This window comes from Elaeis guineensis, chromosome 2 (assembly GCF_000442705.2).
Source record: "Elaeis guineensis isolate ETL-2024a chromosome 2, EG11, whole genome shotgun sequence".
In the NCBI taxonomy this organism is placed as follows: Eukaryota; Viridiplantae; Streptophyta; class Magnoliopsida; order Arecales; family Arecaceae; genus Elaeis; species Elaeis guineensis.
This window is the reverse complement of record NC_025994.2, coordinates 51675508-51689129: the sequence shown is the minus strand read 5'-3', so window position 1 is coordinate 51689129 and position 13622 is coordinate 51675508.

Below are 13622 nucleotides of genomic sequence, written 5' to 3'. Positions count from 1 at the left end.
GACTCCGCCCGGACTCCTACGGGAGCCGGGCTCCGCCCGCGACTCCAATCACAGGAGGGTTCCGTCTGGACTCCCACGGGAGCCAAACTTCGCCTTGACTTCAGCAGAGAAAAACTCCGAGCGAAAAGGAAAAAGGAAGGCAACGGACTATGACAGCTACGATTGAAAAATGGACAGCGGTCGAGGTACAGAAAACTCTGTCACCGCAAGGACTGGGGCTCCCATCGGGAGTCCCAGCTTTTGAGGAAGTTTTCGACACAAAATAGGACAACTTACTTAGGGTGACAGAAGCTCAGATCCCCGAACTCAAGCCCTAGGAGGGACCCCAGGCCCGAATGGCCCCAAGCGAGCCTGCAGCCATTGACGGGAAAATGACAACCGGGTATCTTCGAACGGCGTAAAAGTGGAAAAGGAGCTCGGCAAATAACAATCCAACATGAATAAAAGAGATCGTCGACGACCTTGGGACGACGTGAAAAAGAAAAGAAGAAAAGGAGGAGAGAAGAAAGAAGAATAAAGAAGTTCGACAGACGACTATTTGATACAAGATGCAGACGAGGTAAAAAAATCTCCTTTTCATTTTTCAACTGACAGGATGTACGTTACAAGACCCGGTGGGCCAGGAAAAAAATATATACATCATTGCAAGTCTCGCGAATACGGTTTGGAAAGGATGCACCGGAGGCCGCTTCAAGCTGCAAACTTCTCTTCCCATTTCTGTCCTTCCCAGCCGCGTCGTCCAGTACGTGTGACGGGCTCATTGGCTTTCGCCCCGCCTTGTTTCGCTCCACCTCTGAAGTCCCAACCTCAGGGGGAAAAGGATGGGATAGATTCCCGGGGGCGGTAAGGGCAACGGCAGCGGCGACGAAGACCTGTTTCAAGAAGAATCGGAGTCACCCTGGGGGCAACGGTGGCGCCAGAGATATGCGTCATCACCGAATACTCCGTGGTAGCCACCATTCAAAATGCTCCGGCAAGGTCGGCATGCGCTACTTCCACCGTCCCCGCAACAAGTTTTACTGCCCCACCATCGACGTCGACCGCTTCTGGTCCTTCGGCCCCGACGGCATCAAGGATCCCGCCACAGCTTGTGACGACAGCTCTGCCCTCTTGACCGGTATCACCCCACCTTGCTACTTCGAAATTCTCGGGCAGAATACCTTTACCGACGGCCCCCGTTATTAAACCCCTGTTGTTGAAGGAATTCTTCCTTGAGCCCCCTTTGAAACGACGGGGATCCTCAGCGGCCACTTGATGACCGAAGAACTCACCGACCGCTGTTCTCCTCCTCGCCTTCCTTCAAGCCCTATACATCCCATCGAGGATGGCCTCCGGAGTGGAGGGCAAGACGTGGGAACCCCTTAGAGAAGAATCGAGGGGCTAAAGATGGCAAGGGCTGGTGCGGAGGAAGTGGCTGAGTAGTTAGGCTCTCAGACGAAAGAAAGGCACCGTCCTTTCAACAGGATGAAGCCCCGAAGAAAGAGTAGGGGGTTTAAATAGCCAACGGATCTTAGCACAGTTATGGAGGTGGGTGTCTCTAGGCCAACTGGTGCATGCCACGTGTCCCACTCGCCACTATCGAGGATTGACTGTTCGCAAATTTCTGTAGCGCGACGCTTGGGATCACATTTCGGCGGAAGTTCCGAAAAGACTCTTCAGGTCGCCTTAACCGGAAAAAGGGCTCTGACGTGCGCACATTAAATGCCGACATATCCAAGGGTGGTTACGCGCAGGATTTGGAGGGAGAACTTCGGCCATGCCCATCTCTCTGTACTTTCTTCATTCGAAATTCAAACTCGGAAGTAGGGGGACTAGTGTTGGGTACAAAATACCCACGACCAAAGTTCTCAACAGGATTAGCCCTGGCGAGCTCCGCCCGGACTCCCACAGGAGATGAGCTCCGTCACCAACTTCAACTGTCGGTAAGATCCGTCCGGACTCCCACGGGAGCCGGACTTCGCACCCAACTTCAACTGCCGGTAAGATTCGTCCGGACTCCCACGGGAGCCGAACTTCGCACCTAACTTCAACTGCAGGAGGACTCCGCCCGGACTCCTACGGGAGCCGGACTTCGCACCCAACTTCAACTGCCGGTAAGATCCGTCCGGACTCCCACGGGAGCCGGACTTCGCATCTAACTTCAACTGCAGGAGGACTCCGCCCGGACTCCTACGGGAGCCGAGCTCCGTCACCAACTTCAACTGCCGGTAAGATCCATCCTGACTCCCACGGGAGCCGGACTTCGCACCTAACTTCAATTGCAGGAGGACTCAGCCCGGACCCCTACAGGAGTCGGGCTACGTCGCCAACTTCAACTGAAGAAGGACTCCACCCGAACTCCCACGGGAGATGGGCTCTGTCCACAGCTCCAACCTCAAGGGGGACTTCGCTCGGACTCCTACGGGAGCCGGGCTCCGTCCTCAACATCAACTGCTGGTAAGCCTTGTCCGGACTCCTACGAGAATCGGACTCCGTCGACAACTTCAACTGCAAGTAGACTCCGCCCGAACTCCTACGGGAGCCGGGGTCCATCCTCAACATCAACTGCTGGTAAGCCTTGTCCGGACTCCTATAGGAGCCGAACTTCGCCTTTAACTTTAATTGCAGGAAGACTCCACCCGGACTCCTACGGGAGCCGGGCTTCGTCCTCGACTCCAACGACTGCAGACAGACTTTGTCCGAACTCCTACGGGAGCCGGACTCCGCCCACGACTTCAACTGCAGGTAGACTTCGTCCGGACTCCTACAGAAGCCAAACTCTGTCTTCTATTCCGACTGCGGAAAGACCTCGCCCAAACTCCTACGGATACCGGACCTCACTACCGACTCCAACCGAACTTCGACCGACAAGTCTGGACCCCCTGGCAGGCCACAGTAACGGACAACACTGCTCCACTCCCTGCGGTGGGCCCTACGCAGCTCCATTACTCCCTGACAGGCCGTATTAACGGCCACGATTCTGCCCCACTCTCTACGGCAAGTAGTGTGCGATTCCACCACTCCATGACGAGTCACGACAGCGAACGCCGCTCCACTCCCTGTAACTGATTCCACGTGGTGAGCCACGGTGATAGCCACGATCCCACTCCATTACCCTCCGTAATAAATTCCTCCTGGCTCTGGGCGGCCCACGACCAGACGGTTACGGGCGTCGCTATCAATTTGTTGCCCCCTCTGTCTATAAAAGGGGGACCCCAGATACGTTATTCTATAAGCTCTCATCTTTCATCTAAAAACTCTGCTAAATTCTCCGTTCGAGCACTCCATTCTTGTTGAGGCAGAGAACTGACTTGAGCGTCGGATGGTCTTGCCGGAGCAACCCCACCTCCGGTTTAGACTTCCTTTGCAGGTCCCGACGGCGATCACAACTTCCTCGACTCCAGCTTCTCTGGTGCAAGCGAATTTTTGCACCAACAGCATCAATAAAGGTGTGGTGGAAGGGAAGAGTCCAATCTGATTTGGACTCTTAGATGTTTCTAATTTGGTCCTCATCCAAATCTTTTAATTAGATCCAATTAGATGAATGAACCTAATCCAATTAGACATCTAAAATTTTCAATTAAATTCTAATCTAATCAAAAATTAATTGATCCCAAGTCCAGATCAAATCAGAAATCAATTTTCTTTACAACCGAGCTAAATCCAACTCAAGTCAAATTGAATCTTATTTAATTAGATTTGATCTGAACCTCATTGCTCAATCAAATTGAGTCAATTAACAATCCAATTGCTAATTGATTCTTTTATAATTTACTAACTCTTAATAAATTATTTTATTATAACTTTTGCATAAGATTAATCATCAATTACATTGATGATTATATCCTTCAACAATTCATAATTGTTAATCAACCATCCGATCAGACAAGAATCTCTTTTGTGTGTGAAACTCATAGGTTTTATTCTATCTAGTAGTAAGATATAATGTGATCTCTATCACAATATCATCGAAATTTTTTTCGATGGGTTGGAACAATGCCAACTCTGCCCTTCGATGGTCATCGATCATTAAGATGACACTCGATGAGTCTCACAATCCATCAGACAGACTTCGTCCGGACTCCTACGGGAGCCGGACTCCGCCTACGACTTCAACTGCAGGTAGACTTCGTCCGGACTCCTACGGAAGCCAAACTCCATCTTCTATTCCGACTGCGGAAAGACCTCGCCCAAACTCCTATGGATACCGGACCTCACTACCGACTCCAACCGAACTTCGGCCGACAAGTCTGGACCCCCTGGCAGGCCACAGTAACGGACAACACTGCTCCACTCCCTGCGGTGGGCCCTACGCAGCTCCATTACTCCCTGACAGGCCGTATTAACAGCCACGATTCTGCCCCACTCCCTGCGGCAAGTAGTGTGCGATTCCATCACTCCATGACGAGTCACGACAGCGGACGCCGCTCCACTCCCCGTAACTGATTCCACGTGGCGAGCCATGGCGATAGCCACGATCCCACTCCATTACCCTCCGTAATAAATTCCTCCTGGCTCTGGGCGGCCCACGACCAGACGGTTACGGGCGTCGCTATCAATTTGTTGCCCCCTCCGTCTATAAAAGGGGGACCCCAGATACGTTATTCTATAAGCTCTCATCTTTCATCTAAAAACTCTGCTAAATTCTCCGTTCAAGCACTCCATTCTTGTTGAGGCAGAAAACTGACTTGAGCGTCGGAGGGTCTTGCCGGAGCAACCCCACCTCCGGTTTAGACTTCCTTTGCAGGTCCCGACGGCGACCACAACTTTCTCGACTCCAGCTTCTCCGGCGCAAGCGGATTTTTGCACCAACAGCATCAATAAAGGTGTGGTGGAAGGGAAGAGTCCAATCTGATTTGGACTCTTAGATGTTTCTAATTTGGTCCTCATCCAAATCTTTTAATTAGATCCAATTAGATGAATGAACCTAATCCAATTAGACATCTAAAATTTTCAATTAAATTCTAATCTAATCAAAAATTAATTGATCCCAAGTCCAGATCAAATCAGAAATCAATTTTCTTTACAACCGAGCTAAATCCAACTCAAGTCAAATTGAATCTTATTTAATTAGATTTGATCTGAACCTCATTGCTCAATCAAATTGAGTCAATTAACAATCCAATTGCTAATTGATTCTTTTATAATTTACTAACTCTTAATAAATTATTTTATTATAACTTTTGCATAAGATTAATCATCAATTACATTGATGATTATATCCTTCAACAATTCATAATTGTTAATCAACCATCCGATCAGACAAGAATCTCTTTTGTGTGTGAAACTCATAGGTTCTATTCTATCTAGTAGTAAGATATACTGTGATCTCTATCACAATATCATCGAAACTTTTTTCGATGGGTTGGAACAATGCCAACTCTGCCCTTCGATGGTCATCGATCATTAAGATGACACTCGATGAGTCTCACAATCCATCAGTGATACTTAGCAGTATGTAGTGATAACCTAATAGAATGAAAGTATTAAATCTTGAAATGTAGTTACTATGTGATTCAGTCCTTCTATCGTGAGTCCTGACTCAATGGAGGTCATGGAGAACTCGTCAAATCTCAACATCAGTCATATGCCAGATTGGCTCGACTCGAGTTCACCTGTGAATCTCATAAAAATTTTTTTTCAATATTCATACTTGCTTCAATCGAGGATTTTTTGAACTCAGTCTCACAAATCATATAGGACTTCACCTTTTCTATCAAGATCGATAGAATCTATCTAGGTACATCCTACTCCTAATGACGAACTTGAGCCTACTGAAGCCAACATACACCATAAAGATTCAAATTGATTAAGAGTCCAAGTTTAGGTGCAGTCAAACTCAGTAGCCTCACTGTGAATAGCCAATGCACCAGAGATCAAAGGACTACTCACACCACTCTAGTATTGAGTAAACCACTGATGAGTGAGTGGTCATCCAAGTGATTTTTCATGTTGATCATGCTCAATGCAAATTATTCTCTAACAACCACCTGCACTCTCACCTCATTATCCCCACACTGTAGACTCGAGACTCATCGTCCGAAAAAGAGATGATCCGTGTACTGATCTATCTAGATCGACACTATCCTCTATGATGATCCTGTGATCGGGAGCATTCAAAAATTAATCTCTAATAATGTATGTCTCAAATTCTCAACACCTTGAGAATATACAAAATCATCTGTTAGTTTCTAAGATAAATCATGGACACATAAGATATGACTGAAAATAAAAATTATTCTTTATTAATAAGAAATATTTTACACGTATAAATTTATGCCCTGAAATTACAAAACGTATCAGCTAACAATTGGCTTCTAGGACACACATCCAATAGTTTGAACTTTTTATTGTTCATTTATTGTATTCTTGAGTTGTATCAAGTTTCTTGAAGAAAGAAAGTTGGGGATTTAGGTCGATCTAAACCCATAATTGGATGATTGTATTTGACTAAATTAAGAGAGACTTAGTTAAGAAGGTTGTGGTTGGTGAACCTAAGCAAAACCAACTTGATTTAATTATGAGCTCAGATAAAACAATCAAACTATAATTAAAAGTAATTATAGTTTGAATTTCCAAGCATAAGGTCTTAGAAAGTTGATGTAGGTGATAAATTTAGCACCAAACCATAATGAATTTTTTGTGTTTGTATTTATGCATTCAATTTTCTTTTATCTTGTGCTATTGTTATTTATTTTTTTGTTGGCACCTTACAAACATCAATATAATATAAGTAAAATGATCAACAGGTATTATGGATGAAATTTCATATTGACACATCAAATTATAGAGTAGTCTTCGAGTGTACCACGTGTCACTACCAAACTCTTCATTTATTTTGTTGGCAATTCTAAAATCTAGTGTTATTTTTTTTGCTTGCTTTCCTTCCTTTCTCCATCCCCTCACCTTCTCTTCCACTCTTTCTCTCCCTCTGAATCATCTTGCTCTATCTCTCTTAGCAATTGAAATGTCCTTCTCCAACTCGATGTAATCGATGTGAAGACAGCAATGCGACAGAGGGGGTAGGTGGCATGGGATCGAAGCCGAACATCGATGTAGTCGACGTGAAAGGTGTGGGAACAGAGGGGGAGCTGTGGAGCAAGTTGTCATCCTCCAACTCAAGGAGACACATGGCACAGTCTCGATGGGTGGCAACTACGTGCTTGGCCTTGGACTTGGAGTAGAGGGAAAGGGAGAGGGTCTTGATCGTAGAGTCACCAAGGCCATATGGGGAGCGGAAGTAGATGGAGGAGGAGCCAAAGTATATGGCACCACCAGGGGGAGGAGGGGATTCATGGTCCGAGGCGGTGGCAGACTGAAGCAGGCAGTGGTGGCGGTGGCACCACCAGTACCAACGACTACAGAAGCGAAGGAGGAGGTGGGAGAGGATACGAGCATAGATGACAATGAGAAAGGTGGTATTGAGAACTGGGAGACCTTTTATTCGATATCTTGTGCCCAACGATATCTGGTCTCCCCCTTCCTGTCACCATCGGTATGTCTCCGACCACTCCCCATCAAGCCAAAACAACAAAATGGGAATGGTAGGCACAATTGCAACCAACAGCTTGCAAAGGTTGGATAGCAACGCCTTGCTTGAGTTCGGACCACCATTGCCGCGATATCCACCCGTTTTGTCGTATCCTCTGTTTGGAGCCCCCAAAGGACAAAAGATGAAGAAGGTACACATAAAACAACTAAAAAGATAAAAATACTGTGGTATGACTATTGTATCTGTCACACCCCCGACCCGAGATGGTGAATCGAGGATCATGGCAACCACCGCATACTCATATAAAACTCTTCCCATAAGCATGCAAGGCATCTTATCATACTATCCTAAAATAATAGTAAAATAATTAGTTAATAATTTAAATCCAAAACATAACGATCTAAATTTTTTTTTATTATCTCAATAAATTCAACAATGATTCATAGGCCTTACATCAAATTCAATAAGACTTTCAATCTAAAATAAAAGTATAGAGATTCTGCTTCTGATCACTCTTTCATTCATATCTTATATCATCTTAATTCTTCAATATCTATAAAAATAGTAAAATAGGAGGTAATGAGTTAGACAACCCAGTAAGCAATGATCACTTTCAACAGATTTCATCAGATATTTAAGTAAATAATCATTTATAGAAAATAAGCATATCGAGTTCATTAATTTGAAATCAATTTCGATTATGCAATATAGTTCATGCCAAATTTATTTTTTTTCAAAATTCGAGTTTCTTTTGAGATTTTAATTTCTTTCATTCTTAAATTTTTTCGTCAACCATGAGCTATGACCATATTTTTTCTATGGCAGGGTCATAACACCATATATCTTCTTGTGGTGAGCTATGAATTATCTGGCAGTAAAGTCCTTCGAAATCACTAGTCTCTCTGGCGATTTGTCGCTGGTCTCTCTGGCGATATGTCGCTAGTCTCGCTGACGACATAAACCCTCAGAATAAATCAATTGCCAACGTATATGCCCCCATTGACGGGGTCCTTTACATAGTCAAATTATCAATTCATATTATTTTTATATCAAAATTCTTCATAAATTATGTTTCATATTCTAATTTCAATAAGAAAAGATATAATCATGTAGTATCGAAATCAATCAATATAATGCATCATAAAATCAATATGTTCAATCATGCTTCATCATAACATTTCAAATAAGATATTTTCATAACAAAATATCATTTCATCCAATTCATACATCGTTTCTCAAATTATATTAAAAAAATATATTATAATTTATTGATAAATTTAAAAAAAGTGAAACATTATTTACCTCGAACGTATTCTAATAAATCTACATAATTCTATAAATTTTCTTCCAAAATTCTTCAGTTCATAAACCATATCACAATATCCGATTATCAGGTGTCAATGATACCTATATGAGATCAAATTCAATAATCAGAAAGAATACGAATATCATATTTTAATGATTTAGATTGGATCCGATCATCTAATTTCATCTAATCAAAATCTACTTAGGACATAAATGATCCAAAGTTTGACTTTCGAATCAAATCAGATTCGAAGTGATAGGATCAAAATTTCTTCATTGGTTTCATAAAAATCAAGTGAAGAGAGAAAATTAAAGGAGAGAGAATTCATGAGGTACATTTCGAATTGATCAGGTGATACAATCCAACATTACGATTGGTCCAATATCTTGATTGGTGAAATCAACATGATCAAATCAAGTCATGACTAGATCGAAATCGTAGATGATCAAATCTAAGGATTCATGGTCTGATCAAGGTGAGTGCCAACACACTACCCAACAATCATGGATTAAGATTCTTCATCAGATCAAAAATATTAAAAAAAAATTCTCATTGATAAATAGATCAAGAGAGAAAAATTGATCGATAGAGGAATGACTTTAGAGAGAGAAAATTCATCTTGGACTCCTCAAATGATATGATTCAATAAATTCGATCGATCAGATCAAATCATGCTAAGATTATCATATAGATAATTTAATAAAATCATGAAAAATAAAATCTTAAAAATACTTAATCTGATCAAAGTGGATGTCGGTGTACCGTCCAGCGATCGCAGATCAAAAATCCATCACTAGGATCATTTAAATTCATCATCATTCTTCTCAAAATTTTAAAAAATTTTAGAAGAGAGAAATAACTTAGAGAGAGAAAGTAGAGAGAGAAAATCCAATTTTAGAGAGAGAAAATACTAGTTCAGACTGAAGGAAGAGAGGAAAGAGAGAGAAACTCTTTTTCTCATATTTTATTATTTATATTATTTATTTATTTATTTATTTATTTATTCTTTTCTTTTTTTTTCTTTCTTCTTCTTTTTTTTTCTTCACAAGAGAGAGAGGAGAGAGAGTCCTATTATTTTATATAATTTTTTTTTATTTTCTATTTTTCTACTTCTCTTTTCTTCTTCTTCTTTTTTTATTTTTTCTTTTTCTTTTCCTTCTTTTTTTCTTCTTTTTCCTTCTTCTTCTTTTTCTTTTCTTTTTTCTTTTTCCTTTCCTTCTTCTTCTTCTTTTTCTTTTCTTCTTCCCAGGCTTTCTTTGGGCCGAAACAGGGGACCTCACAATCCCCTGTTGGTTGGCCGACCGATGGCGCAACCAGCATAGGGACGGCCATCGACAGGAGGGCGGCGACCCACCATCCAAGAAAACACAAATCCGATGGCCGACGGTGACCACCGGTGCTAAAACCCAATTGAAATCGAAATTTCTTTCTCAAAGAAATTTGATGACTCCGATCGTCGACGAGCATGCACACTGACACGGGAAGAAAGGAGGAGAAGAGAGGAAGGGGGAGGAGGCTCATCTTCAAAGTTGGCAAAGCTTTCTGGCGTGAAAATTAGATGGGCACAGAGCCGGTCTTTTGTGATGATTTTTTGGTGATTGCCGTCGATGAACTTTGGGATTTTTAATGGAAGAGAGAGAGGAGGAATCTCCTCCTTAAATAGAGCTGGAGGGGGACTCTTTCCGACTCCGGTTGGGAGTCGGTGAGAGGAGGAAGAAGACTCCCAAAGGGAGTCTTCTCCTCTGTTTTCCCTTCCTTTTTTTTTGTTTGGGCTGGATTTGTTACATGGGCCGGGCCATCATAGTATCATTGGCAGACTTGGCCAGTGGTCCAAAGAATGAGTACTATATCCTATAGGTGGATTTTGCAAGTTCCTCCCGTCGAAGCAATCAAAATAGATTAGCATTGGGAAGCTCCAATAATCTTTCTGTCCATTGCCACCAAGCTATGGAGATTTTGTTACTTGGAAATCAAGACATTTGACCTAGATTAACAAAAGTTTCTCCAACCATGTGGCATTGGGTGATTCATTTGATTTAGCTTGTGTTAATGTTAAATATGCTTGGGGAGCTTTTCATGTGATTGATCGATGCCCTAAAACATTTTGTTGTCTAATTAGCTAGAACTCAGTTTCATTAGATAGTTAGCTTATGCTTTTCTCGTAAATGAAAGGCATATATAATATCACTGTTAACATGGGAGCATAAGTATCCTTGCAGGCCAAAAGAAAGAAGATATATTTTCATTATTAAGTTTTAGCTTGAATCAAAATCCTAAAATGCCATCCTATTATAATAGGAATATACTCCATAATTCTATTAGAAACTCCTAACTCCTTGAGTGGTAGCTGAGAAATGAAATTATCAGAGGGGGGTTGAAGTCAGGGGTGATCGAGATGCAGGTCGTGTTAGATGTGTGCCCTAGATGCCAGATTGGCTGACACATTCCTGTACAAATTAAGGACAAATTTATAATTTTGACTATAAATGAATGAAAGGGTTATTCTACTATCACATTGTGTACATTATGTCTGTGATACATCCTTTGAGTTAGTAGAAATGTTAATTTATATTTTCAAGAGTTCAAAATTTAAGACATGAATTTACATAACTAACTCATAAACAGCTCCTGACCATAGGATCATCACGAGGATGGTGATCGATCCGAAAGGTTGGCGTACGATCGCTCTCTTAGGATAGATGTGTCTTAAGTCTACAGTGTGGAGATACCAGAGCGAGAGTACAGGTATTCATTGAGAATGAGAGTACTAAGCGTGACCACCTCGAGCAGTAAGGAAGTCTACCTTCTCGTCGATGACTAGCTCGATGCTGCAGCTATGTGTCTAGTTCTTTGACCTGAGGTACATTGACAATTCACCTTGAGTGTGTTATAGTTTGACTACACCATAACTCGATCTCCTAGCCATTCAAAACCTAGAGGTGTATGTTGGCTGTAGCATATTCATTGTAGGAATCAGATCGCACCAAGAAGGGATCTATCAACCTCGATAAATGAGAAGAGTAGTCTTATGATGATCGAAAGATCGAGTCCTTAAGCCCATGGCCATGGCAGAGTAAAATAATGGAAAAGAGTTTTCTATTGGGGTTTCACATCGGATTCAGATCAATCGATTGATTCATATGACTGATGTTGGATTTGATAAGTTCACCTTAATCCAAATTCAGTCGGAACTCATGATAGAGGAACTCAATCACACAGGTAGCTATACCGAGAGGTTCATCTTCATTTCTGATGGATTGCCACCATATACTACTAGGTATCACTGATGAATTTTGAGAGCAATTAGAATGATCTTGATGATCGATCATTCTAATTGTCTGAATCAGAAGAGTTCTGGTCTATCGAAAGGAGTTTCGATGATGTCGATGATGAGATCATGACATGTCTCATTACCATATGAAAATGAACCTAACTGGATCACACAAATAAAAGTTAGGGTCTGGAAGTCATCAATTGAGCTAGCCCAGTTCGATTGATTTGGATTAGATTCAATTAGGTTTAAGAAAATCGTGCTAGCACACATTGAGCCTAACTTTCTTCTCGTGTAATCTTTTCTATTTCGACTGAGCCAAATATGATTTGACTCACCCAGAGAATCTTGAGAAAGTTTTTCACAGTCTGACTGGAGCTAGTCTAGCTCAGAAAAGATTTATCTTAATTCATGAGATGAATTTAAGATAACACCTGCTAATTACTGTCACCTACTATTTTCGTTTTAGGACATTGATCAAACGTTGACCCATGGACCTTGGACTGAAGGCCACTTGGCAAGAGGTCATTGGAGATTTTTTATGGAGTGTCCACCTGCTAAATTGGGCCTCAAAGTGGGTGCCATATTCAAATTGGGCGTGCACTCCAAGTGGATAAGGATAGAGTCCCATGAGATGAGGACTCTGATTCCTTGATCAACTTGGACTGTGGGGCACAAATCTCACTGTGCTTATCCAGTGTTGGCACCAATAGTAGGAGAGATTATGGGGATTCTTATCTGATATGATCAGATGACATCACTCCACCAATTAAAATTTTTCCAGAATTAATTAGAATTTTTTGATTGGTCGAATGATGTGGCACTACATGGCGCAGCAAGATCTATTTAAACCCTGTCTGTGCCTAGGGTTTAGAGACTCTGCATAATAACCAGCAAAAGCCTAAATTCTCTCCACTTCTCCATGCCCCCTATACTCCTCTCCCTCCCCTCTTCACGTCCAAGAGGTTGGGCATCCATCTAGTGCTTGTCCAAGGCGTGGTGGCTTCCTGATTAGAAGGCTGCAGAGATTTGTCGAGAAGCTACTGCTCCAGCTTCAGAAGATCTTTTGAAGATCTTCCAGATCAGATCAAGATTTGATTTTTAGAGAAAAGATTCATGAGGAAAAGATGATCCAGATCCTAGTCGAGTGGATACCAATAGAGGCCAGGCGACTACGTGGCTATTTTAGAACCTCGGGCATTGCTACGATCATCTACAGGGTAATCTAGTTACCCTAGAGATATTTCTCTATTTCTCATATTTTTAGATTTAATTTTATATTTAATATCAGATAATAAAAATTAGATCTAATAGATCTTAGATTTAAAATATCACAGGATAATTTTTTGAAATATTCTGCCTCAGATCTCATTAGATCTGGAAGATCCTACAAGAAAAAAACCGATTTTTCCTTCAACTGGTATCAGAGCCAGGTTGATGGCTCCATTTCAGATCTAATTTAGATCTAATTTTTACTTTTATTTATTTGATATTAATAGACTTTAGATGTCATATCAGATATGATAAAATCTAAAATTAAAAAAATTTAAAATTAAATCTAAGTAGATCTAACA